This window comes from Suricata suricatta, chromosome 3 (genome assembly GCF_006229205.1).
Source record: "Suricata suricatta isolate VVHF042 chromosome 3, meerkat_22Aug2017_6uvM2_HiC, whole genome shotgun sequence".
NCBI lineage: Eukaryota > Metazoa > Chordata > Mammalia > Carnivora > Herpestidae > Suricata > Suricata suricatta.
In genome coordinates, this window is record NC_043702.1 from 70,887,923 (window position 1) to 70,914,781 (window position 26,859).

Here is a 26,859-nt window from a genome sequence, read left to right on the forward strand (position 1 = left end):
TCGCACTCCGCCTCCCCCGGCTCAGCCCCGGCCGCGGCGGGACCCGAGGTGAGGGCAGGTCGCCGGCCGCGCCGCGGGACCCGGGAGGACCGTGGGAGGAGGGAGCCTGGCTGGAGAAGAGGCTGGGGTTGGGGATGGGAGGGTGGGTGTCTGCGGTGCCTCCCCCTCGCTTTCATTCCTTTCTCCCCCAAGCTTCATGCACTCTCGGTGGGGGAAGCAGCCGAAGAACAAAACTGTCTTGCTTTGGGCCTGAACTGCTGGTGGGATATTGGAGAGGACAGAGGCATGGAGTGGGGGGGTCTCTGGTTTGCAGTGTGTGTGCATGTCTGTGTGTGTGTGTGTGTGTGTGTGCGTGCGTGTGCGTGCTCGTGTAGTGAACTCCTTCAGGGTGTGCGCCGCTGACTTGTAAATCGATCTGGCCGCCTGGCCACGGGCTCACCTTCCCAGCTGAGCTTGGTAGGGAGTGAAGGGATGGGCTAATCACCCCCACCCTCAAAATATCCGTCTCTTCCAAGAGGAATTTTCTGCCGGAGAGACAGCCAATAAACTCTGCTCAACTCCCTCCCGCCCTCCGTGCTTCCTAGCTGCAGTTTCAAAAAGCTTCAAAGCCTGGAATGTGGGATTCATCTCTCGATCCCCAGAAGGCAAATGTGGTTACAGATGTTGCACGGTACTTTGCCAAGTTTAAAACCCTTCCTTCAACACTGTAACCAAAACAGTGAGGCTAGAGCCTTGGGCACGCTGGGGAGAGATGTGGGCCTCTGGGGCTGCTGGATTCACTAACTTCCTTCGGGTTCTAGGCTGGCTTCGGTCTGTCCAGTTTGTGCCAGACATGCCTCCCTTCCTCCCCTCATTTCCCTGGAGTTTTGAATGCTCCTTGCATGGGAGAAAAGCTAGTAGAGGAAACTACTTAGGGAAGAAAACATTCCATTTAATAGCAGAAGAAAAGTCTTGGTGAAAAAGTTGTGCTTAATTTGGGCTTTAAAGAGAGGTAGTAATCAATGGATTTTTCATATTATTGGGCTTTCTTTTCTTTTTTGAGGTGTGTATATGTGTGTGTGATGGGAATTAAGTGATGAGAAAAAGGACTGATCTCATACAGAGTTTGTATATTTTTGAAAAGAGGCCCTCTAATTGAGACTTACATATAACCCAGTGGTTTTAAAGAATCCTGTCCCAGAGATGCAGACTGCTCTGACAGCCCAAGGGAAGGCGGTGGCAAAAAATAGACACCACCTCCCTTTTCCCCCAAAAAAATTCTTCCTGGAAAGGTGGTGTTAAGAAATTTCAGAGATGGGCTGATCCAAGTGGCAGGCCTTAAATGGAAACACTATAGTATGTCTTGGCACTTGTCTCTGGAGCTGGGTGGCTGGCCAGGGGCCCGGACTTGGGCAGCCAGCAGACACTGGACTTGTGCTGACCTTAGGCGCTGGCCTGACCATTCAGCTTTACAGTATGCCTGAGTATGAAATATGGGCCTCACCTATTTCACTGATGGGGACAGGGTCAGGAAGTTATCTTAAGGCCTGGACAGGACTGGGACCATCTGGCTTCCAAAACTAAATCCCCTTTTTTTGGTAATTCAGTTGTTTTTTTGTTTTCTGGCCTGGAACTAAAACCAAGAAAAAAACGGAAGTCTTTTGAAGCTGAAATGTGTAGGCCTTAAATTGATGGAATTGTGTGGTGGATAATAGCATTGCTCCTGTCACCTCTCACGCGAACACTCAAGGGCTGTGAATGATGTTGTGATAATTTCTGGAGGGATGGCAAAAATCAAGGGCTAGAATGGGTACAGATGCGGTTCGTGCTCATTTCCCGGCAGTTTGGGCGAATTTTACTTGAAATGGTGAGAGTGGTTTTGAATACAACTTGATTTAGGTAGTAGTTTTACAACTTTTGTACCTTGGAAGAGAGTGATCATTTGAATCTGAGTAAGTTTTTTGTTATCTCTAAGTAATTTAAGAGAATATTAAGGATGCCGAGTAGCGATGGAGGAGTATGCCTTATTCAGGAATGTAATTAATTTCAGAAGTGGGGAACTTAATGCCATTGATAGCATTGTAATGGTTTTTTTTTTCAAAGTAGTGATTTACTAAATTATCTGCATCTGTGCATGCAACAGCTAACAGTGTTTGAGTCGGTAGATAGAGACGATGCCTCTTATTCTAGATTTCACTGAACTAATACTGTAATGATCATGATAGACTTCTAGGTAAGGTTAGATCAAGTAGTCCAGCCTTCCCGGGGCGGGGAAGGGACAGGGCAGAAATGCATTTGAAAAATGATCCTGTTATTCAAGGTCATGAGGTGAAGATGGAATCGGTGTGTGTGTGTGTGTGTGAGTGTGTGTGTGTAAAAAGTACTTTGTAGACAAAGAGAAGCGAGGACCGGAACTGTCCTCTATGCATGTTCTGCTCTTGGATTCCTGCATCTTGATTTATTTTTTGTGAAGAGATCTAATGCACAACTTGTTAAAAATTGGAGAGACGTAAACTATTAATGGTAGCAACACCCACTCAGATTTTGAATGAATTTAATGACAGATCTGATGGTGAGCCCTGGACATGTGCTGGCCCCCATGCTCAGTTCTTTTTTATGCATTTTTCATTACATTTTTACAACACGCTTATGTTTTATTATTATTTCACTCATTTATGGTAAGAAATTGAGGCTTCCCCAAATTGAGTGAGTTGCCCACATTCTAGCTGGTCAGTAGTGGAGTGGAGATTTGAACCAGGAGTTTGTGAGACTCTGGAACCCAAGTTCTTGGGCACTTTCGCCAGCGTTTGCCAAAGTTCACTGACCATACACCGTCTTTATGAGTTTACCATGGCTAAGTTTCAGTCTATCAATTATTTAGTATTTCTCTTTAAAGCAATGATTGACCTTTAAAAACCTAAAAGATGTCATCCTTTAAGAGGAAGCAATATATCACTGCCATATTTGGAAAGCCAACTCAGTTTTTAGTAATAGGAGATAATCGTAAAGATGCATTTAGACTTAAAACTCTAAGGATAGGACAGTGATTACCTGGTATGTGTGTGTGTGTGTGTGTGTGTGTGTGTGTGTGTGTGTGTTGTAGGGACCTGGGGGTCAGGGTGGAGGAGGTAGGTAGATGCCACAGCATGGGTGACATTCTGGGTTTTCGGTTGAGTGGTGGGTTCAAAGGTGCTGATTTTATTTTTAGACTTTATAACCTACATACACGATACACTTTTTTCTTTTTTGGTAAAAAGATAAAGAAAATTAAACACATGACTATTAACATAAGGATTACTTGGGGAATATTTCACTGCACTATTCTGACTATAGACTTAGCTGGGTGCGGTGTGAAGTCGGCATGCAAAAGCTGTTGGCTGATTGATAGGACCCCAGGTGATAATTTTAAAGCAAGCTGATTGTTGTCATACCTGAATGAGATTGAGGTCTGTCCCCTCTTCTCTATTCTGCTTCCACTTGCATTTCAGTATTGTGGCTAAAACAATAGCATGGGCCGTAGCATGGTTTCTCCTGACTGTGGTTATGGGAAACTTAGGCTTAGCTGAAGCTGGCATTTGTCAGCCTCACCTTGTCCTCTACATTTAGTGCTCAGGATGGGACAAAAATGCTGTCATGAAGCCTTACAACGCTTTCATTTTTACCCAGTGGGTAAGTGTGACCATTCCGAATGGGAAGCTGGTGTTTGAGTTGAAGCCTGGGTAAAATGTTTACAGGATTAAACTGGCGAGGCTGGGAAATAAAGCCATCGGAGATTTTAATTGGAGTCTACATAGTCTCTTGTTTTATTTTCCCAAGCAAGTATTGGGCACTGTGGCTTTATTCCTGGAAATGAGAGTTTGAATTCGGTTTCCTGGTACAAAATGCCTTCTTTGATCTCTTGGAGTGAGAACTCTGTGTTTCTTTCTGTGGCCAATTTCAGCTCTCAGAAGAACCAAGTGGAAGGTTTACCTCTTCTTTTTCAGCAGTTGGCCATAGACTGCTCTTGCTTGCCATGCTAGTTTGAGAATCAGAAGTTCCAAAGCGGGATTTGTCTGTTGGAAAGGGCATTCAAAGAAAAGACTCCTTTTGAAAGAGTTTCTTCAGGATGGTGTGGTTGGCAAATCATGGCCTTTGGTTCAGATGGGTGGTAGTTTTGCTTGAATTTACACTCTGCAGATGATGTAACGAGACTTAGCAGCTTCCTTTTTGAAGTTAAAACAGATACTTTCCCATCCCCAATATTCAGGCCAACTGCACAGTTGAATACTATTCCTGTGCTCTTCTATGCATTTTGGGAAATCGGAGCTTGTTTATATGTCTGAGGCCTCCTCTGTGATCCGTGAGAGTTTTGTTTTTCAGAGCCACCGCTACTCAGTTGTTTGATTTTTGGGTTTCAGTCTCTGACCAACATTCCACTTTGCCCATTCGGGTTGCTTCATTGTTTGCTCTGGGTGCTTGGCCTTTATTACTGTGACCAGGAAAGTGACATTGAATTTTAGTTTTTCCAAATTTTGTGGAGGTTCATGCAGTAGGTTGAGGGGTTTTTTTTTTTTTTTTTTGATGATGGGGTAAATTTAAGGAGGTCCCCTCTAGTACAGGTGTCCTGATACGTTCTGCTCTTTGTTATCATTAAGGCCAAGCCTTGGAGTCTGTCCCTTTGCATCGCCCTTCCCCCCACTTATGGGGAGAGCCAAAGCCTTCAGGGCTCAGAGTACTCTCATTGCAGGAATGCTTCCTGGATTTTGTGTTTTGACATTTTCCTAGCATTTTATCATCTTTACTACTCATCCTGGGACTAGATTGATTTGAGGGCAAGGACTTCAAGTTATTCATTCCTCCATTTATTTGTTGGACACAATTCATTCCCCTTCACCAATTTAAAACCTTTCAAAATTCTCTCACTGAGTTCTTTGAGGGCAAGGACTGTGTCTTATTCATCTTTTGTATATATTTTGCACCTAACACAATGCCTGGTCCAGACCACACAGTCAGTAAACTGTTTTTTAATTGTTGAGAGAATGAATGGATGATTGCATATTAGAGAAGCAGAAAAGCCCAGTACTCTAGGGTATCAGGGAGACAGCCTGAGAGAAGACGACCTTTGGTAGGACACAGAGGTCCCTTAAGGATGAGTTTAAGAAACAGGGACAAAAGACACTCTAGGTAGAAGGAACTTTTTTTATACCCCCTTTTTATGCTTGATATTGTAACTTAGTGAATCATTTGAGTTTATGCTCCCCCCCCCTTTTTTTTAAAGGTTGTTTTTGGGTTTAAGGGCACAACCCTTTTTTTGGGAAGAGTATTTCAACTCATGCTTAATATCCTGTGATACAGAGTATATGGCTGGGACTCAATTTCTTGGTGAATTGACTCCTTCCCTGACTTTCTCCCGTTGCGCCAGTTCACAAACAGTTGACAGTGAAAGCAGTGTGGGTAGGCAGTGCTCATGTGAGAGGTGGAATGTGGACAACCTCTTTGGAAAATGGGTGGAATTCAGAGTGAACTTCTCTTCAGATGGGTTTTAAGGGCTGATATGAGTGGCCATGCCATGTAGACCTTTTCTGCTTTAATACTTGATATTGGGGCACCTTGCTCATCTGTGAAAGCCAGGATTGGACTTTGCTACCCTCCATGTGGCATGGATGACATTAAAAATAAGATTGCTCTGGGGCACCTGGCTGGCTCCGGCAGTAGAGCATGCTACTACTCTTGATCCTCAGGGTTACAAGTTCAAGCCCCGCATTGGGTATAGAACTTACTTAAAAAATTATAACAGAAAGAAAACAAGATTGCTCTAGTTTTTATTTTTCTTTTTTAGGCAATTATGGAAGACTTATTGATTGAACCCCTACAGATAACCTTGAGTTTGATGGGAAATGTACAGAGGGGATAAACCAACATAGTCTTAGACAAAGCTGGATATTAGATGTGGAATGGTACTTGGAGTTTAGAGGGAGTAATATTCTCTGCTACTGACAAAGATGTGCAATAAAAAGAACTTGAGGAAAAGCATTCAGGTGTAGAGGGGATGAGTTGAGGTGATATTTTCAACCAAGGTCAGAATTGCAGCTATTGATGAATGAATAGCATTATGCTCTTGGTGGAAACATAATGTGCTTGATTGATCATTTTCCTTACGTTATAGGTTACTACTAATACGTAAATGCCACTAAGAAAGCTGGAACTTTGGGGCTTGTAACTTGATGTCAGGGACTTACACAAGAAAGAAATATACATAGAAACAGCCAGTAGGAAGAACAAGTGTAGGTGGTTATCTAGAGCGACCTTTATTTTCTTTTTGAGAATAAAGAATGTAGTAAGGGACAAATGTGCCAAGTGATGTTTTTTTAAATGTTTTTTGAACTTGAAGAATTGAACCATTGTGCACAACAGGTGGCAAAAACAAATATTCTCTTACTTTATGACTATGGCCTAGTAACAAATAGAAAGTCTCAGTCCCCGGAGATTATATAAACATAAATGTTCTAGTTCATTGTTTTACAAACATTTTCTACTCTCAGCAATACGTTTTACATCATGACTGAGTACACACACATACACACATGCATATTAAAAAATAAGGCTGAATTATAATTTTTATAAAACAATACGGTACTGCTTCCTCATTGCTAGTCAATGTTTTGTTTATTTTTGAGAGAGAGTGAAAGTGAACCTGGAGGAAGGGCAGAGAGAGAGAGGGACAGAGGATCTGAAGTGGGCTCTGTGCTGACAGCAGAGAGCTTTATGTGGGGTTCAAACTCAGGAACCGTGAGGTTATGACCTGAGCTGAAGTCTGATGCCCAACGGACTGAGCCACCTAGGTGTCCCTCTAGTCAATTTTTATTTTAAAAAATCTGGTCTTCAGGTGCCTGAGTGGCTCAGTCTGTTCAGCATTGACTTTGGCTTAGGTCATGATCTCAAGGTTCCTGCATTCCCACGTCAGGATCCGTGCTGACAGTGTAGAGTCTGCTTGGGATTCCCTCTCCCTCCTTCTCCCTCTCTGCCCCTGCCTGACTTTGGCCTTCTCGCTCTCTCAAAATAAATAAATAAACTTAAAATTTCTGGTTTTTATTGACTAAATTGACTTCACAGCTTGCTAATTGGTTCTAACCAGGAGTTTGAAGAAATAAAAAAAAAAAAACCAGCCACAACTTGTAGATATTGTAGAAATCAGCCTTAATTTGTTTATTGGCCATTTGCTAATCTGGGTCAGAATTTTGTTTTCCTTTGTGTAGAGTCTCAGTTACTCTACAGATGGCCTGTGCCCTTATGCTCTCCCACCATTCCCCTGCCATTGTTCTTTTCTCTGTGTAGGGGTCTTTGTGTGTTTCTCACATCAGATTAAAGTGACTAATATGTGCTTTGGACCAGCTCCAAGAGTGTATCGTCATCTTGATCCTAATCGGCATCAAAGGTGGGGTTAATTAATTTAAGCTGGTGGCAGGAGCCACTTAGCTCCCTGTTTACTTAGATTATATTTGAATGGGATGGAGACTCTTAATAATAAGGGGACAGCAGGAGTCCCTTTTTAGGTTACCTGTACCAAAGGATGGGAGAAAGGTAGGGAAGATGACCCAATACAGTTATTGTTCAGAAACACAAAACAAGGTTAGTAGGGGACAGCTGTTTGCATTCAGAGATGTAAGAGTTTAATTGGTGGCTGCAGTCACCATTGCTGTCATTGTCCTTACTAGTTTTTTCATTGTCCTTATCTTTAAAATCTGTCTGTTTTGCCGCTGCTCCTCCATAATTTCCCTTCTTCTTCTTCCTTCATTTATTGAGCATTTATCAAATCTTCCTGTCCTTGGGGCTGGGCATGGAGGGTACAGTAAAATAAAGTAGATCTTAAGGCACGCTTGAGTCAGGGATTGAAGAGTTGCACATCTAACTATAAACGGCAGAAGGCCAAGTACCTTGGTCACATGATACAGAGGGATAACAATCAAACAGCACCTTTGAGGAAGTGACTGTTTGGCTGGCCTTGGAAAAAGGTACCATTTTGATGTTATCGTTTTGAGAGAGATCTCTATGTATAGGTTGTGAAGTAGGCAACCGGCCAAAACCAGGGAACGGGGCAAGTAAATAAGAGGTAGTTGGCTTTTGTGTAAGAGCCAAGTTGTATAAAGACATAGTTGCACATATTTTCGTCACTAGACTCAGACTCACTGCCTTGAGGTGCAGCTTCTCAGAGAGGCCTGATGCCCGTGAGACGTCTGGAAGGAAACGCAGATTCATGTCTCTGGCTGTGCGCTGATTCCAGAGTCCAAGTTGAATCTGATGGCGGGCACTAGTTAAACGGTTCTGCTGCACACCCTCCCTCATATTATTTGTTTACTTTTTTCACCAAGTGTATATGGTAGCTCCTGGAAGTTAAAAGCCTCATGATGTGACGTGACTGTGTAGCTTACACTGAGGTAAGCGCTGTGGAGGAGCCAGATCATGGTTTACGTTGAATGCCAGGCTAACGATGTTTGACTTGGTTCTAAAACAGCAACAGTAACACAACATCTGTAGAGGAGGCCCTGGCCAGGCCCCTTACTTGCATTCTCATGTGTCGCTCACACTCACACCATGAGGCACCTACTTCTATTACCCCATTTTACAGAAGGAGAAACTGAGACTCAGAGGGGTGATGGAAAATGTCTGTAATCATACATCTGAATTTTAACTTAGGCTGTACATTCCAAAGTCACTTGCTCTAAAGCATAGTTTGAAAACTGGTGGCCCCCAGGCTGACTACACCCCAGAGTGATGTGCTGTTGGATCCTGCATGTAAAACATTTTATTTTTTCGTTTTGAAATAGCTGCCATTGTTTAACTATGGGGAGATTTCCTATAAGAAGTTCTGATTTCCACCTTCTGCAGAGCTGCAAGCCCTGGCCGCCCGAGGCCTGCGTTCCTGCAGGAACCTGCCAGAACTCCGTGTGATTCTGAGCGGACATGTGCTCTGTTTGCCAGAGTCCTGGCTCACCTTGTTTTCTCCCAACACCGAGGCCCAGCAGTAGCTGCTACTGTTTCTTTATTCTCTTCACCTGCTCACTCTTAGATGCTAACTTTACCTTGTCCCTACAGGCATATGACTTTGAGATCCCTGATCTGTATAGCCTTCTGTATAGCCTGTTACATAGCCACAGATGAGCGGGGAGGGTAGCAGCCCAGCAGTCAAGGGAAATGGGGGTAGGTAGAAATAGGGTTTTGGCTTTGGGCTGGAGAAACCATAAGGTGAACAAATCATTTCTGTGAAGAAAGGAAGGGGTGAGTGAGAGGCAGAGGTATGTGACGTATGGAACTTGGGTGGCTGAGAAAATGGTGTCAATCTTAAAACGAAAGGGTAGGGGCGCCTGGGTGGCTCAGTCGGTTAAGAGTCTAGCTTCGGTTCAGGTCATGATCTTACGGTTCGTGGGTTTGAGTCTCGCGTCAGGCTCTGTGCTGACAGCTCAGAGCCTGGAGCCTGCTTCCGATTCTGTATCTCCCTCTCTCCCTGACCTTCTCCTGCTCACACTGTCTCTCAAAAATAAATAAAAAACATTAAAAAAAAAAAAACCACGAAAGGGTAAGAGGACCAGGTTTGGAGGAAGGTACTGCATTGGGGTTCAGGTTCCGGTGGAATAAGCACATAGAAGTGGGCTTCCTTGAGGCTCATGTCAAGTTGGAGATCTGGCACTGGAATGGGCAGATAACGGGGCGGGGGGGGGGGCCTCTGTGGTGACGAGATGTGTGTGAGAGGAGGACATCCTGGGATCTGGGGGAGAAAGGTCCCATTTGGAAACAGCAACAAGTGGGCCAAGGTCTGAATGATAAAATGAACCAGTTACCAACAGCCCAAAGTCTCTTATTGACGTTTTTTGGGTCAAGTGCCTTATCTTGCAAATAAATCAAATGTTTATCCTAAAAAAGGATCCTAGTAATAGTCTTCAGGTTTTGAACATGGGGCCTGATAAACATCTGCTTATAGAATCAAAGGCAGTTCTACTGTTTGAAGGGTGACACCTGTAATTTATGTTTATGCCAATTTCACTGAGCTTAATGTAGGCAAAAAAAATCTAGCAATGGTTTTTCCCTGTAATATCACAGGTGATAGAAACCGTGGTTGCTGCAGCCCTGAGGTGGCGAGGCAGTGCCAGAAGTGAAGGTTTTCCTGGGATTTACTCTTTTAGCCTGTTTAGAATGGAATGTCTTTTTCAAATTACAGAGGAGATTTTTTTTTGTTTGTGTTGTTTTGTTGTTTTTTTTCCTTCTTATCTTGGCTTGTTTGTTTTGGGTTCCCGTCCACTCCTTGTTGCTTAATCAGCTAAGGTCCTCCTCACCTGTTCTCCTCCCACTTGGTTCCCTTTTGATCCCTGAAGGTCGTCTTGTTTTAGGACATTCTAAGTACAGGTGGAGTGAATTTTTTACAGATGTGGATATTGAGCATGAAAATCTTCCAGGAGGGCGTGTCCTTTGTTCTCATACTTTTATTTTAGAAAACATTTTAATATTTGTATTTTATTAAACCAATTTTTTTTATGTTCTTTATTTATTTTTGAGAGACAGAGACAGTGGGAACAGGGCAGAGTTGGAGAGGGAGACACAGAATCTGAAGCAGGCTTCAGGCTCTGAGCTAGCGGTCAGCACAGAGTCCGACGCGGGGCTCGAACCCAGGAACCGTGAGATCATGACCTGAGCCGAAGCCGACGCTCAACCAACTGAGCCACCCAGGCGCCCCTATTTTATTTTTAAGAAATTTTTCATGTTTATTTGTTTTTTGAGAGAGAGAGAGAGAGAATGAGAATGAGTGGGGAAGGGGCAAAGGGAGAGGGAGACACAGAATACAAAGCCAACCTCAGGCTCTGAGCTGTCAGCGGAGAGCCCACTGTAGGGTGGGTTTGGGTTTGAAATCACAAATCATAAGATTATGATCTTAGCTGAAGTTGGATGCTTAACCAAGTAAGCCACCCAGGAGTCTGTTCTCATCCTTTTTTCAAATTGAGTTTTTAAAAATTTTAATTCCAGTGTAGTTAACATACGGTATTATATTAGTCTCATACTTTTGTCTTGGACATTACAGTCTCCTTTTTGGGCCACATGACTCCTTAAAAAAAATCTTATTGGTGTTTTTATTTATAACTCAGTTTTATTTCATTACATAAGTATGTTAATATGGATTCCCATATTTTTTTCTTACAAATAAAATATTTTTATTTTTTACTTTATAATAGTTTATGTTGTATTACATGTGCTCAATACAAGATTTGAAGTGTAGGAAGGGTATGTAGGAAGGTAACTTTGTTCTACAGACTTCTGATTTCCTTTCCTAAGGAAAAACCATCATTAAAACTAATAGTGGGGGCACCTGGGTGGCTCAGTAAATTAAGTGACGGACTCAGTTTTGACTCAGGTCATGATCTCACTGTCAATGAGTTTGAGCCCCATGTAGGGGCTTCACAGCTTGTAGGGTGGAGCCTGCTTGGGATTCTCTCTTTTTCTCTCTTTCTCTGCCCCTCTCCCACTCTCACTCCTAATTTCTCTCTAAATAACTAAACTTAAAAAAGAAACTAGTTGTGTATCCTTCCAGTGATCATCTTTACATTTACAAATATATACTAATGTGTTTTTCTTATACATATAATATCATATTGTACGTATTTCAGTTTTGTACCTGGCTTTTTTCACTCAGTTTATCTTGGAAATCTTTTCCTATTAGTATGAGCAGTTTCCTTGTTCTTTTGAAAGGTATTCCATAGTGTGAGTGTTTCATAATTTATTTAACTAGTCTTTTACTTATTTCAGGTAACATTATGTTACAATGTTGCAGTGACTGACTATATTCATATATGTGACTCTGCATATCTATATATTGGTTTACATGTAGATCTACTTGTCTGTCTGCTATATGTCTGAGGGTAAATATAAGGACGAATTACTGAATCTAAGGGTTTTTACATTTTATTTACTTATTTATGTTTGTATTTATTTTTTAAATGTTTGTTTATTTTTGAGGGAGAGAGAGTGCACTAGCAAGCAGGGGAGGGACAGACAGGGAGGGAGACCGAGGATCCCAAGCAGGCTTTGTGCTAATCAGTGCAGACCCCACTGTGGGGCTTGAACTCGTGAACCCTGAGATCACAACCTGAGCTGAATTCAGATGCCAAACCAACTGAGCCCCCCAAGCTTCCCTGCATTTTATATTCCAGAGTAGGTTGTACCAAGAATTTCATTTTTGAGTTGCACGAGTAGAGCAAAGTGGTCTGGTGGAAATGACAAAGCAACCCAGGAGACTTCAGCAGGGGTCTGTTCTCTGGTGTAAACCAAGTTCATGGCCCCAGGAAGTTACTTTCTGAACTTTTTTTCTACATGTTAGTTTTCTTTCCTCACTTGCTAGGAAGGGCATAGACTCAGCTGTTTCTAAAGTTTTAACAATTTGTTGATTCTCTTTCAGTCTCCCTCCTTTTTGGTACTTCCAGTAAATGGAGCCTGATGATTTTTTTTTTCTCCCTGTGTAAGTTTGAGTCTAAAGAACCCTGGGCTTTGGAAGCCTTGCTAACCACAGCTTTACTTTGATGGTTTTAAAGCACTGTGTCTGGTTTGTGCTTTATGTTAAAAGCAGAGCTTATGGGGATGATTATCTTTAAAAAAAATACAGTGAGTGGTAAGTAGGCATTTAGTGACCAAGAAACTCATATAGTCAGCTTTTTATTATTGATCAGGAATAGAGGCAATGGATTTTTAGACTTAGGGAAAAAATTTTTATTTGTATAATAGCTTTTAAAAAAAGCAATAAGCATATGATAGACAGTTTTCAAGAAACAGCAAAATTTTATTTATGATTTTAGAGCACACCAGAGTGGAGTACTTGGATCTTTCAAAGTTTTTGTAATAAGAAGATGCAATAGAGGATGATTGGAAATTTTGAGGTATTCAAGCTGGTGTAGCTTAATAAAATAGTTGGGTGTTCTGGCAGTTACCAATTTAGATGTAGTTAAAAATTCAAACCCAAGTAAATAAAATTTAATATAAAATTCATGGTTTTTTTTCCCATGCTGCATTTTTTTCTTTAGAAATTGGCTCCCTCAGAATTAAGCACCATGCTTAGATTTTTCATTTCAAAGACCTAAAAATTTTGGGCTGCTAGTATAAATGTAATTTTCCTGGAAAAGATTTTGAGCCCTTGGTTACTCATAAAAAAAATACTACAACTCTTTAAGTATACAAATGTATTTATCTAGCTGTAGAGTAGCAACAACAACAAAAAAGGGAAACAACTTAAATGTTCTATAATCTACATATATAACTTTTATATGTATATGTCATGTATATATACTTCTTATTAATAAAGTGGAATATTATATAATCACCAAAAGTATTATCCTAGATTAGTTTTCAGGGACAGATCTCACCTTAAATGGAACCTTCTCAAAAGAGGGTTTTGCTGGCTATCCCATCTACTTAGATTCTTCCTTTTCTGTATGTTACATAACTACCATATATATATATATATATGTATATATATATATATATATATACAGGTGTGTGTATATGTATATATATGTATATATATAGTAGTTAGTATATATATATTTGGTAGTTAGTGTGTGTATATGTATATATATATATTACCAGTATCTCCGGAGTAAATATTAAGAACAGAGACTATGTTTGCTTGGTACTCTGAGTGTACATGTGTATCCTGTGCCTAGTATCCTGCTTTATTTTTATTTTATTTTATTTTGGCATGCAGAAACTTTTGGAATGAATAGACCGTGAAGAGTATATAAAACAAAATTAAGTAGAAGAAGCGGGACACAAAAATGGTTCAGTTCCATATCCATAAATTGTGTACAATTCCATAAATGTAAGTTAACATAAAACAGTACAATTCCACATTTCTAGTTACATACATATGGACATAGGGGAAAAAAAGACTAATAGGAAATAAAAGTGATTGTTAACAGTTAATGTCTTTGAGCTGTGGGTCTTGCCTAGTTTTGAACAGAAAAATCTTTAAATACAAATGGGTGAAGTAAATATTGGAAGATTATGTCACCCCAGTAATGTGTTTTACCCTTTCAGCATTAAAGGTGGTCACCCTACCTAAAATGATGTATTACAATACCATGGCCCTTTCTCCTCTTGAGTAAAATGTACTGTATCTTTGTAGCATGACAGGTTTTATATCTGCTTTAGAATTAAATTATGATCTGAGAGTTGCACTTTTAAGAAACCGGTTTTAATTTTACATCAGTTGAAGTTAAAGGGTAGTGAAAGTATATTAGATCTGGAACAAGTGTCTAATTATAATTATTGACACATTTTCAAATGCTCTCTTAAGTATGATGCATTGCCCATGATTTTGACAGCTGTGACTACATTAAAGCTGCTGGAACACTCTTTGCACAAAGGTTTGTTTAAACCTAGAATTGTCAGAAGGATGCTTCGTAAAGCAGATGAACACAGATTTGGAGGTCAAATGGTGCTTTATTTCCCACTGTGCCTGGTGATGTTAGTCTGTTAAATGTTAATCAGAAGATTATCTGGATTTAGTTTTCATTTTGAGAAAACTGTGACTTTCTTTTTTGTATAGTATAAAAGGGAAGGTGATGATACTCATTTATGATTTGAATCTCTGCAGTGTTAACTTAGATTCTACTTATTTCTCTTGCTAAAGGTCCCCAACCACGAAACTCCAAAGTGACAAACTTGATTCTGCATAACAATTTATTTTCTAAAGGTCTCCCTAGACCAACCTCATGTGTTATCTCCTTTGTGTGGCTGTGCCTTCCTTCTACATAGATTTGTTGAGTAGCTACTATGTGCCAGGCACTGAGCATATAACCATAAAAAGGCTGTCAGAGAGCTCAGCTTGGGAGAGGCAGAAAAATAGTCACGCTCCAACAGAGCGAAGCACCCGATGGAACTCTACACAGAAAGCTGGGATGTGCGGTTTTGTTTGGGAGGGCGTCTGAGGTCATCTTTTCAGAGGAATGATGTTCTTGAGCATCTTGAAGGTTGAGGAGGAAGGTATTAGGTGGGAAAAGGGCCTTTGAGGCCCAGAAGTATGTATTGGAAGGACAGTATCCTTCAGAACTGAATGTGACCAGAGTTCTGCTACTCAAAGGTGTGCTGCTTGATTCAGCAGTACGGCACCATTTATTTGGGCACGAGCCTCACTAGAAATGTGGAGTCTCGGGGCTACCCAGTTCAGCTGATTTAGAATCCGTGTTGCAACAGTATCCCCAGGTGATTTGAATACTTCTAGAAGTTTGAGAAACACTGGACTAGAACTAAAGGCATAGGTAAAAGACGGGAGAGCTGGGGAGGTAGACCACTTGCTTAGGACTTTGGACTTTGGTTTTCAAGCATGGGATTGATAATTAAGACGTAACATTATCAGATTTATATTTTCCCCAGAGTATCTGGAAGTACCAGTGAGGCAGCCCATTACAAGAAGTTTCTTGAAACCAAAATAAAAAAGTACACCACGCACAAAAAAAGTCCTCAAATAAGTTTGAGAAATGCAGGACATTATACCCTTTGCTTAGTGTACATTTTCATACTACACTGAAAATTCTCAGAAGCCAGCATTGAGGAACACCACATGTTAATCCTTTATCCTGGGATATCTCTGGATTATCCCTGGTCTTTCAAGTTACTCCACGGTGAAACCCTTTGTAGCTACACAACTGTTAATACCCTAGGGAGAGTGGATAGCGTTTTGCAATTGCATTTTGGGAAATGCTAGCACTCATTCCCAAACTTCGGACAGACACTGCCTTATCTGCGGAGGGTGGCCACACTCTCTGGGATTTCCTGGGACTGTGGACCGTCCTAGGTTGCTGGACTTTCAGCTCTAAAGTCCTGGACAGAGCAAGTGAGTTAGGTAACCTTCCTATCTGTTTACTGTGCCTCTGACTAATTACTACTTCCTTTTCTTTAGATGGGCTCACCCTCTTCCCTTAAATGCTCATTCTAATGGAGTGATTCCCAAATTTGTTCCCATGTGGAAGCACCCAGTGTGACAGAGGTTCCAAACTCGATATCCTTTCCCACCCCCACAAAGTTGTGGTTTATGTGGTCTGGTTGTACCTGCCAGTGGAATTTTTAAAGGCCCCCAGGTTAGGGGCATGAAAACTTGTTCAAAACAACTGTAACTGAAAATGCAGTATGGATGTGCACCTTAAGAATTTATTTTAATTTCATTTAATTAATTTATATAATAGAAACATTAATCATTATAATGAAAAAAAAAGAGTAAGTAACTTTATCTAGCATCATATTGGGGGACCACCAGGTGTACCTGTTCCGCAGTTTGGGAAACACTTGTGTGGAGGCCAGGGGAGCAGCGGACTGGCCCAGAAGTGGTAACAACTGTGGCTGGAGGAGATGCTGGAAGTTTCAGAGCCATTTAGGGGGTTGAGCGGACTTGATGTGGTAACTGATCTGTGTGGTCTGGTAGAAGGAGGAGACTCTCAGACTAGAGTAGGTAGAGATGGTGATCACATAACAGAATAGGGAGGAGTAGAGAATGCAGGAAGGGGAGGGGCTCATTTTGACAAGTCCTGTTGAGAGGCCTTGGGACCTCCCATTGTGTGTGTGGGCGGAAGTTCTCCAGTGGGTTGTCAGAAGCAAAGAGTCAGTGGCTATAAAGATCTGTGCTGGAAGCAGATGAGAGTGTCTCCAGGTCCAGGAGGCAGTGAAGTTCCAGGTGGGGAGTCAATTCGCTTGGGGAAAAGGGTTGGGGGGGTGAGTGACACCCAGGACTCCCCTCCCCTCCCCCGAGTGCAGGGGTAAGGAGCCCTAGGGAAGAGTCTGGGGCCAGCCAAGAGTAGGCGTGATGCTAAGGAGAGTGTGTCTTCTTCCACTCACCCAAGGAAAGTAGGCCTGTGAACCACAGATAGATAAGCGCGCTGAAGGGCAGTTTGTTTGGGTAATTTAGGACGTCGTTAGTCATGTTTGTGTAAATTTAGCATGAAGGAGGAAACAAGATTATAGCGGGTCCCGAGGAAAAAGACTCACAAGAGCTAGTTTTAATCGAAGGAAAAGCCTGGGATAGTGTGGGACCTTAGGGAATACATCTGGGTTTGTTTGGGAAGTCGTCGTCCTCTGGTTATGCTCGGAAGTTATTTCAATGAGCAGCAGAGATTATAACAGACGTTCAGATATTCACAGACAAGTCGCCCGAGGTCTGTGGGGCTCCATAAAACTGTTTGACTTTCCAATCACAGCCACTCACTGTTTTTCTCTTTCTCTTACTATTCCCTGGACACAACAATGTCAAATTCTGAATCTGTATGTTTACCAATGCCATTCACCAATTTTTAAAATGCTGATGGTAAGGCAGCTTGGGATTCAGTGTGCCACCTTTTGTCCTGTGCAGTTCACATTTGAGGAGGACTTTGCGGTTTACCAAAGCAACACCGCATCTCACGTGAGCCTTTGTACAGAGGCAGGGCTCAAATCAGTATCATTCCATTTCACAAGGAAAAAAGAATGAAAGTTCTGAAGTTTAATGTATTGAGGAGGACTTGCTCATGATTGATGGCATAGTGATGGGTCCCGGGGGGAATCCTAGTCTCCTGGCACAATATTTCTTCCATCATATTCAGGAATGGGTGGGGGCCCTTCCCCCCTTTTTAAAATTAGTTTGTAAGTTCTGGGAGGGCAGGGACCATGTGTTCACTGTTGTCGATGCACTTGTTCACTCGCTGCTATGAAGAGGCCTTGGTAAGTGGCGGTGGGCAGGAGGGCCTGGGGGCCACGCTTCCCTTTCAAGGTGCTTCACCCTAGTCTTGATGTTACTTTTAAATGACGGGTCCTTGGGAATGAAAGAAGGATTGAAAGGAGGCATCATGGGTCATACAACTTTGAACTTGTGTCTCATTACTGGACCACGTAATTATCTAGAGACCAGCCCAGTAGTGTTGGCCTGGCACGTTTGGTAAATATTTAATACATGCACAGTTTTTGTCACTCTGCTTTGGTTTCTTCATATTCTAATACCAGAGGTCATGTGTAGCAGAAGAGGCCGAGACCTCTCTGGAGGTCAGAGGGCTCTCCCTTTATGGTACGAGTACTCTGATGAGCAGCGTGGACTGCTGTGGAGGTAAAGCAGCCTCTCCGACAAAACATCTCAGGAAAGCTGCTCTTATTTTGTCATCCCTACAAGGCACGTAGTGGGCACTCACCAAATACTTGTTATTCTGAATTAAGGAGATGCCATCTTGTATTCTTCCATTTTATCACCACAGACCATTACCAACTTGCTTTTTTAAATGCGTTTTTCTTTTCCCTGTGAGTCATTAAAGATACAGTGTTAGGGTTTGGGGAAAGGGAATGATGAAAGAGAATGAAGAAATGGAATCAGCAAGTTTTAGGACAAGAGACACGAGATTCTGAGTGAAAAGTTGAAAGCAGGGAGTTGCTCAGGGGGAACCAGGAGGATGTCAGGCACCTTTAAAGGAGCCCACGGAGGGGAGGGGAGGATGAGACAGGAGGTATTCTAATCTGATGATGTCTTAGAGGAGAAAACTGAAGGTCTTTTTCAACCTTAATTATAGCCACAGGACAAAAGCACATTGTAGTACTTTTATTTCCCCCTACTTCTACTCCGGGATGGTAGTGTATAATCTTCTTTGTAGAGTCATGTCTAAGAGTCTGTACCTCAGACTACATTAAAATGTTTTATTTTTTAGAGTGCTATGGATTGAGGAAGAGGAATACAATTTTGAGCCCCCTTTTTTCGTATTTACGTTAACATTTCAAGCTACTGTTTCAGTATGAAGTGGAGGACTTTGTAGTCACTGAGGAAATTTAGGCAGATGAGTTAATGTTTGGTCATCAGAAAATGTACCATTTGGAGCTTGTTTCTCTTGAGAGGAGAAAAAGGCAAAATATGAGTCAGAGCATAGAGTCATTTCCCCACACTTAATTCAGCCACTCTCGTCCTGAACGACCATTGACCCACAAGGCTACTTCAGACAGTAGTGACAGCTGGCGTCTGTAGGGACCTTACCTCTGTGCCGCTTCCCCCAGGATCACCTGCAGGTTTGCTCTGACTCCTGAATATAAAGTTGGCCCTGCTGAGGAGTGGGGTGCAGGTGAGTTGTTGTGTTAGGGAAGGAGCGTTAATCAGTTTACAGCCTAAAAGTGCCATCTTCAAGTCTCAATGGGACAGAGTTTTTTTTGAGGGGCCCTAGAGTCATTCATTGGCTTTCATGAAAAATGTGAAAAGGCAGTTCTCTCATTGGAGGAGGGGAAAGCTTGTTTTATGGGTAAACACTCTGCTGTGCATTTTGTGTTGGCCAGGTCTGTGGCCAAGTGCCATTTTTCTTGCCCTCTGGCTTTGCTCTCCATCTTCCAGTGGTTTCTGTGTTGTGTTCCATTTTGCTGGTGATTGAGATAATCAGAGCTTTGTGTGAATTTCTAACTAGAAATATATCTATGGGAGATAGATGTGAGTTGCTAGGAATAAAAAATGCTTCAGTCATCGTTCTTTTTTGTAACTTTTATGATCTATTTATTGTCTTTTTTCCCCATGTTTATCTATTTTGAGATAGAGAAAGAACACAAGGAAGGGGTGAGGGGCAGAGAGAGAGGGAGAGAGAATCCCAAGCAGGTGCTATTCTGTCAGCACAGAGCTCAACACGGGGCTCAATCTCATGAACTGTGAGATCATGACCTGAGCCAAAATCAAGAGCTGGATTCTTAGTCAACTGAGCCACCCAAGTGTCCCTATTTTTATTTTTTTATTTTTTTTGTGAGAGAAAACATGTAAGAGCCAGAGAGAGGTGCAGAGGGAGAGAGATGATTCCAGGCTGGGTTCATGCAGAGCCTGATGTGGGGCATAATCTTATGACCATGAGAATGTGACCTGAGCCAAAATCAAGAGTTGAACTTGAGCTTAACTGACTGAGCCACCCAGGCACCCTTATGGTCCATTTTGATTCATGCTTTTATCTGTTCATTTTTTTTTTTTTTTTTAAGACAGATGATAGGGTAGGCCCTGTGCTGGTTCCAAAGGTGCTATTTGTGGCTGGGAGAATTCAGGGCTATTTGTGGCTGGTGAGACACACACATCAATGGCTGCAGTACAGATGGGCAAGCGCTGTCCATCACAGAAGTGTACAGAAAGTGCAGCAGTAAGGCCAGAGGAGGGACACCTACCCCACCTCATGGGGAAGGATATAGGGAAGTTGTGACCCAAGGAGGTATTAGATGCACACTTTAAAAATAAAAATTAGCCTGGCAGTGTAGGGCCAGGGTACTCTACCACAGCAAACATTCAGAGTAAAGGTGGAAAGCATGAGAAGAGCATGGTGCATGCTGGGAACCACAAGGACTTTAGTTTAGCTATAGCTTATGGTATGTGTGGAGATTGATGTGGTGTAAGGTCAGAGAGATGGGTGAAGGCTACATTATAAGGACTCCCTATTCTGTGCTGAACAGTTCGGATCTAACTCCAAACTGCACTAGCTATTAGGGAATTTTAGGTAGGAAAGGAGTCTGATTATATTTGGGTTTGGGAACATTTACTGGCAGAAGTTTTGAAGGTAATCTTTCATAATTTTATCTGTTCATCTCTGTAGGGGACTGAAGTGTGTGTGTCCCCCAAACGTCATATGTTGAAACTCTAACACCCCCAACCCCCAGTGTGATGGTATAGATCTCCCTCAACTTAGGGTCGGAGAACATCCTGATAAACTCATAAGTGGAAAATATCCTACACTGAAAATGTATTTAATACATCTAACTTAAGTAAACGTCATAGCTTAGTCTAGCCTGCCTTAGATGTACTCACAGCGCTTGCATTAGCCTACGGTTGGGCAAAATCATCTAACACAGACCCTATTTTATAATACATTGTTGCATATCCCATGTAACATATTGAACACTGAACTGAAAGGGAAATCCAAAATGAGGGTCTGAGTATGCAGCAGTAGTTGTTGACCCTAGTATCACGTGGCTGACTGGGGGCTGCATTGCCGGGTATCACGAGAGAAGATCATTCCCTACATTGCTAGTCTGGCTAAAGACCAAATTTCAGAATTTGAAGTTCGGTTTCTATTGAGCGTGCATTGCTTTTGCAGCATCATAAGTTAGGGACGCCTAAGGGGCTCAGTCTGTGAAGCATCTGACTTTTGATTTCGGCTCAGATCATGATCTCCATGTCTGTTAATGTGCTGAGTGTCGAGCTTGCTTGGGATTCTCTCTCTCTTCCCCTCCTCCACTCACGCTTTTTTTTTTTTTTTTGCTTGTTTTCTCTCAAAAATAAATAAACATTAAAAAAATTGTAAGTCGAACCATCATAATCTGTATTTGAAGAGAGGGTCTTTGGGAGATACATGGATCTAGGTGATATCAGGGGAGTGAGGCCCTCAGGATCTCAGGATCGGACTGATACCCTCCTATGGAGATGACAGAGAAGCTTGTGCTCTGCCACTTGAGGACACATCGAGAAGCCAGCTACCCGGAAGCCAGGAAGAGTGTTCTCCTCAGGAATTGAATTGACTGGTACCTTGAACTTAGACTTCCCAGCCTCTAGGACTGTGAGAAAATAAATTTCTGTTTGAGCCACCCACCCAGTGGTATTTTGTTGTGGCATTCTGAATGGACTGATACGGTCCATTTTATTTATTTGGGTAATTCTGAAACTAGGCTTCCTGGGAATTAATACCAGTCAGAGGATCATGGTACGTATGGTACCTGTCTTGTGTGTGTTTGCACGACTATGTAAAAGAGAATGATGTTAAGTACCTCTGTTTCTGCATGTGACTATGTGTCTAAATCATGTTATGCAGCTCTTACTGTGTCCCAGATATTTTCAGGTTGAATCTATTCTCTCCCAAGGTCTTGTTCTTTAATTTCTGTCTGCCCTTTTCTCCCAACCTCCTCTAGTTTATCCTTTTTTTGTTGGCTTTTGCCTTGAGCTTAGAAATAGGTTTACGTCTTCCCTATCATGAAACAAAATGTTTTGAGCCCTATAACTATCATAAGGTGCTTCCTGCAGAAGCATTAAAAAACAAACAAACCAGTCTGTATTCATTGCTGCTGCCGCCTCCTAAAGCCCCTTGTCGTTGTCCGAGAAACATGACATTCTGTCTTTCCCCCTTATTCTTCTGAAGTTACTCCCATTCATTAAATGTCTCTGAAATGCCAGGTTAGGATCAGATACCAGTGCCTCAGGGGTGTTCCTGGCTTCCTCAGTGGTCTCTTCCTAGTGGTAGAGTCACAGGTTAGAAGGATCTAGTCCAACCACCCTGCAGGGGTCCTGCATTGGGCCCTCTGTGGGAGCCTCCAGGTCTCACTGAAATTCTGCAAAGTTAAGGGACGCTGTCTACTATGAGCCCACTCTGCCTTTAGACAATGTTGATTGTCAGGGGTTGTTTGTTTTTGTTGTTTTTGTTTATATTAAGTGCAGCTGCTGTCCATCCTTTGGTTAGAGTTCGTTTTTAAGCTGTAAGACATACAGTAGAGTACTGTAGTTATATGATTAGAGCTTTCATATTCACCCCTGATGCTCTTCTATCTGAGCAGAATCTCTGCAGCTTCCAGTGGTCTTGCCCACCTTGTTGCCCATGTCTTTAATTGAAAGGCTTTAAAACTTGATATTTATAGCAGATTGCAATATATCTGACTGTGTTTTCTCTCTTCTAATTTTTTGACTTCCATGCATGTATTATGCAGCCAAAACTGCTGTGATGCAGAGAGCCACATGGTCCTGCTTAATGGAAGTGACTACTAATAGAGGTCTCAAAACCTCTCCTATTATTAATATCATCTCTACCACGGTATCATAGATGCCGCTGCTAGATCCTGTTTCTCTTGGATTCTGCTTGGCTACTTGTGCCATTGTTTTTATTCCCTTTACTACATATAAGAACTTAAATGTACCTTGGTTAATTTTCAGTTTGTCAGTTCCTATTCATTGAATAACCTTGAGCACTTTGGATTCCATTTCCATAACATTAGGAAGACATGAGTTCATCCTAATGCACCCTTTGAATGCAGTAACTTACAGATACAACTGCTTATCTTTTTGTCCATCTCGACTGCAGGTATTTTATAAGAGCCTTTGCAGCTGCTTTGCTGAAATCTAGAAGTGTGTGTTTCCTTGAACTCACGGTTTCAGAATCTTTTGGAAAAAGAAATTAGGTTAATCTTGTATGACCTGCTCTTAGTATCGGGGTCCCCAGGGATTATCACTTGCTAAGTGTTTAAAATCCATTCTCAAATCTTGCCTGGGACTTTGGTCTGTATCTATAGTCTGTTAACATTTCCCCCTTGTTTAAATTTTTTCGGAGCTTTTATTAATTACTTAATCCTTTCTGACTTGGTTCTTTGTGTGTGTGTGTTTTATTTATTTATTTATTATTATTATTTTTTAAAATTTATTTTTGAGAGACAGAGAGAGGCAGTGCGAGCAGGGGAGGGTCAGAGAGAGGGAGACACAGAATCTGAAGCAGGTTCCAGGCTCTGAGCTAGCCGTCAGCACAGAGCCCGATGCGGGGCTTGAACCCACAAACTGTAAGATCATGACCTGAGCCGAAGCTGGATGCTTAACCAACTGAGCCACCCAGGCGCCCCTCTGACTTGGTTCTTTACTGGCTTCACTGTACCTTTTCTCCCACATTTTGGAATTTTCTGAGATAGATTTTCTTTTTTAGTCCCCATTCTCCAAATTTCTTTTTTTTTTTTTTTAATTTATTTATTTTGAGAGGCGGGGGAGCAGGAAGAGGGAGAGACAGAATCCCAAGCAGGCTCCATGCTCTTAGCGCGGAGCCTGATGTGTGGCTCAAACTCACAAACCATGAGACCATGACCTGAGCCAAGATTAAGAGTCAGTTGTTTAACCTAGTGAGCCACCCAGGTACCCCTAAGATTCTTTTTTTTTAAGTTTTAATTTTAATTCCAGTTAGTTAATATACAGTGTTATATTAGTTTCGGGTGTGCAATATAGTGATTCAGAACTTAACAACCACCCTAGTGCCCATCACAGGTGTATTCCTTCTTCCCTATCACCTGTTTCACCCATCCCCCCATGCCCCCTCCCCTTCTGGTAATCATAAGTGTGTTCTCTGTAATTAAGAGTCTGTTTCTTGGTTTGTCTCTCCCTCCTTCCCCCACTCTTTCTTTTTCCCTTTGTTCATTTGTTGTCTAAGATTCTTGATACTTCCATTTTCCAATAAGGTAGCCACTAGCCATAATTTACATAGAGAAGTTATTGACTCTAAGAAGTCTACTGACTTCAAGTGGAAAGCCAGAGCAGGAAACACTGACACATAGAGCAGAAGGTTAAGGTTGACTATTCTGGGAATCAAAAGAAGAGCACCAAGGAGAAAAGTAGCCAAGATTTAACCAGTCACAGTTGCCTGTTGCTATTGCCAGGTTATCCATGCATGGTATATTTGTGGCCCTGTCTGTTGCTAAGAATGAGTCATTTTGCAAATAAATACTAATACGTTTTTGTGTGGAGTATTTTTTTTTTTAAATAAAACTCTGTGGGTAGTGATGATTAGTTTTGGAAGCAAAATAAATCCTTAAATTGGTAATTTTGACATGCGATTCTGCATAGTGCTACTAATATATTTGTTGTCATTTCCCAGTGTTTGAATATTCTTATATGCTTTAGTTTTTTTAAATACTACTAAACTTAACATGATATACTTATGAAATAACTTTTAAAAGATTTCATAGAAGAGGTGAAGAATATTGGAGATATGTTTAAGAATAATTTGTGATTTCAGGAATTTCCAGGAATTCAACTTTCTTGTTCTTAGACCCTCCCCAAAGATTGATGTCTACAAGGAATTTGGACCTGATAGTCCATAGTGTTTATCTCCAGAACTGCTTGTTCCTAATCTGTAATGGGATAGGTTCAGAAATTATGTGTAAGTGTTTAGAAACTGTTAAGACAATTTGATGACTCCCGTGTGATCAGTGGACCCAACTCACTGGATAGGATAGGATGTTTTACATCCAGTATTGATCCATCCCGTATGGTGAATTCAGTTGGATAAGCACTGGTCTAAATGAGAGATAGTGATGGCTTGAACCAGGCTTGGAAGTCTAAGAAAGGTTGATTAGGATCAGGATATGCTTTGAAGATAGCGCCAATGGGATTTGCTGTTAGATTAGATATTAGATTATTCTAGGTTATCTTTCCCTCAAGCCCTTCATTTGTAAAATGGGGACAGCTAGGAGATCTGCACTAAGGATTGTAGTATCTACCTCCAGTGTTTCTCTGGAGTTTGTTGGAAATCCCTTCTATATGCTGCACTAATATAATCTCCCTAATCCATTCATGTAATTTCCTTGACCTTTAACCCATCAGCCACTCACCATTGCATATAGAAGAAATTTTAAACTGATTAGGTTGACTTTTAAGATTATGTGCCGTCTTTCTTCACACTCTTTCCCATGGTTATCTTCTACCACATTCTCTTCTACTCTTGGCGGCACTCTTCTAGTCAATCTATTGCCGCACAGTGTACCACCTCAAATGCGGTGGCATAAAATTACAACCATTTTATAATGACCATGGTTTAGTGAAACAGGATTTGAAAAGTACACAGCAAAGACCCGCTTGTCTTTACTTGTCTTTACGGTGTCTAGGGCCTTGGCTGAGAATAGTTGAAGGTCGGGGTTGTAATCATCTGAAGTCTCATTCACTCACATATCTGATGGGTGATACTGTCTGTCAGCTGGAACACCTACATGTGCTCTCTTCAGGCTTCCTCAGAGTATGATGGCGGAGGTCCAAGAGCAAGTGTTGAGAAAGCGGGGAATGGAAGCTGCTAAGTGTCTTGATCCTCGTTCCTGGAAACTGTTACTTCTACGTCACCCTGTTGGTCAAACATCACGTAGCCCAGATTCGAGGGGTGGGGATATAGATCTCAAGTTTTGATGGAAAGAGAGCCAATGAATTTTGGGGCCCTGTTTTAAATCTGCCCCAACTTAACTATTAGCCAGCTTCCTGTGTACTGTTTCTAATTCTATCTGTCAGCTTCTCTCCCTCCTCTTTTTCCCCCCTCCCCAACCTCCCTCCCCAGTTCGAATGCCATTTATTTTACCTTGCAACCTTTGCCAAATCTTATTCTCTGGCTAAAATCAATTTCTTTTTCCCTTGGTGCTTTATTTTTTCCTTTATTGGTAGATTATAAACTCTTTGATGGTAAAGAGTAAACATATCTTGTTTACCTTTGCATATCTCCTAGCAGATACGTTCCTTGAATTGAACATTCAGCATCAAACTGAGCCTCAAATTTGGGACCCAGGTGGCTAGGGACTTGGCAGTGGTTAAGTAGAAAATTGTATTGAGAAACTTAAAAACTTGCTTTTTAATACAGAGTATTTTCTTTTAATACAAATTGTTTCAGAGATTTTTTTTTATTGGCTTTTCGTTGAAAAATTGAAATGTAAGGTATTTTTTATTACACATGTGGGTCAAAAAAGCTTGAAAGACACTCCTATTCAATTGCCTTCTGAACTCTTGGTATTCTAGCTTCTTTTTATTTTATTTTTTAATGTTTATTTACTTTTGATGAGAGAGAGACACAGACAGACAGAGCCTGAACAGGGGAGGGGCAGAGAGAGAGAGGGAGACACAGAATCTGAAGCAGGCTCTAGGCTCCAGGCTGTCAGCACAGAGCCTGATGCAGGGCTCGAACCCACGAACTGTGAGGTCATGACCTGAGCTGAAGTTGGATAACTTAACTGACTGAGCCACCTAGGCACGCCTATTTTTTTTTTTTTTTAAGTTTATTCCTTTTGATGTTGTTTTCTAAGGGCTTATCTACAGATCTCTTCTGGGGACTATATATACGTGATCCTTTATGCTCAAGCTTTTCTTCACCCATCCAGCCCAGTGGCCCAGTGTGGCATATTGTTTCTTTCTTCTCTTTTGAA

General features: G+C 41.7%; 1 protein-coding gene across 2 annotated transcripts in view; it reads left to right on the forward strand.

Moving 5' to 3' along the window:
• ACVR1 (activin A receptor type 1) overlaps positions 1-26,859 on the forward strand; it is a 143,459-nt gene continuing 116,600 nt past the window's right edge. For both annotated transcript variants that reach the window (XM_029934543.1, XM_029934544.1), the window contains exon 1: positions 1-48. The gene's annotated coding sequence lies outside the window, so the exon portion shown is untranslated. The remainder of the gene's footprint in view (positions 49-26,859) is intronic.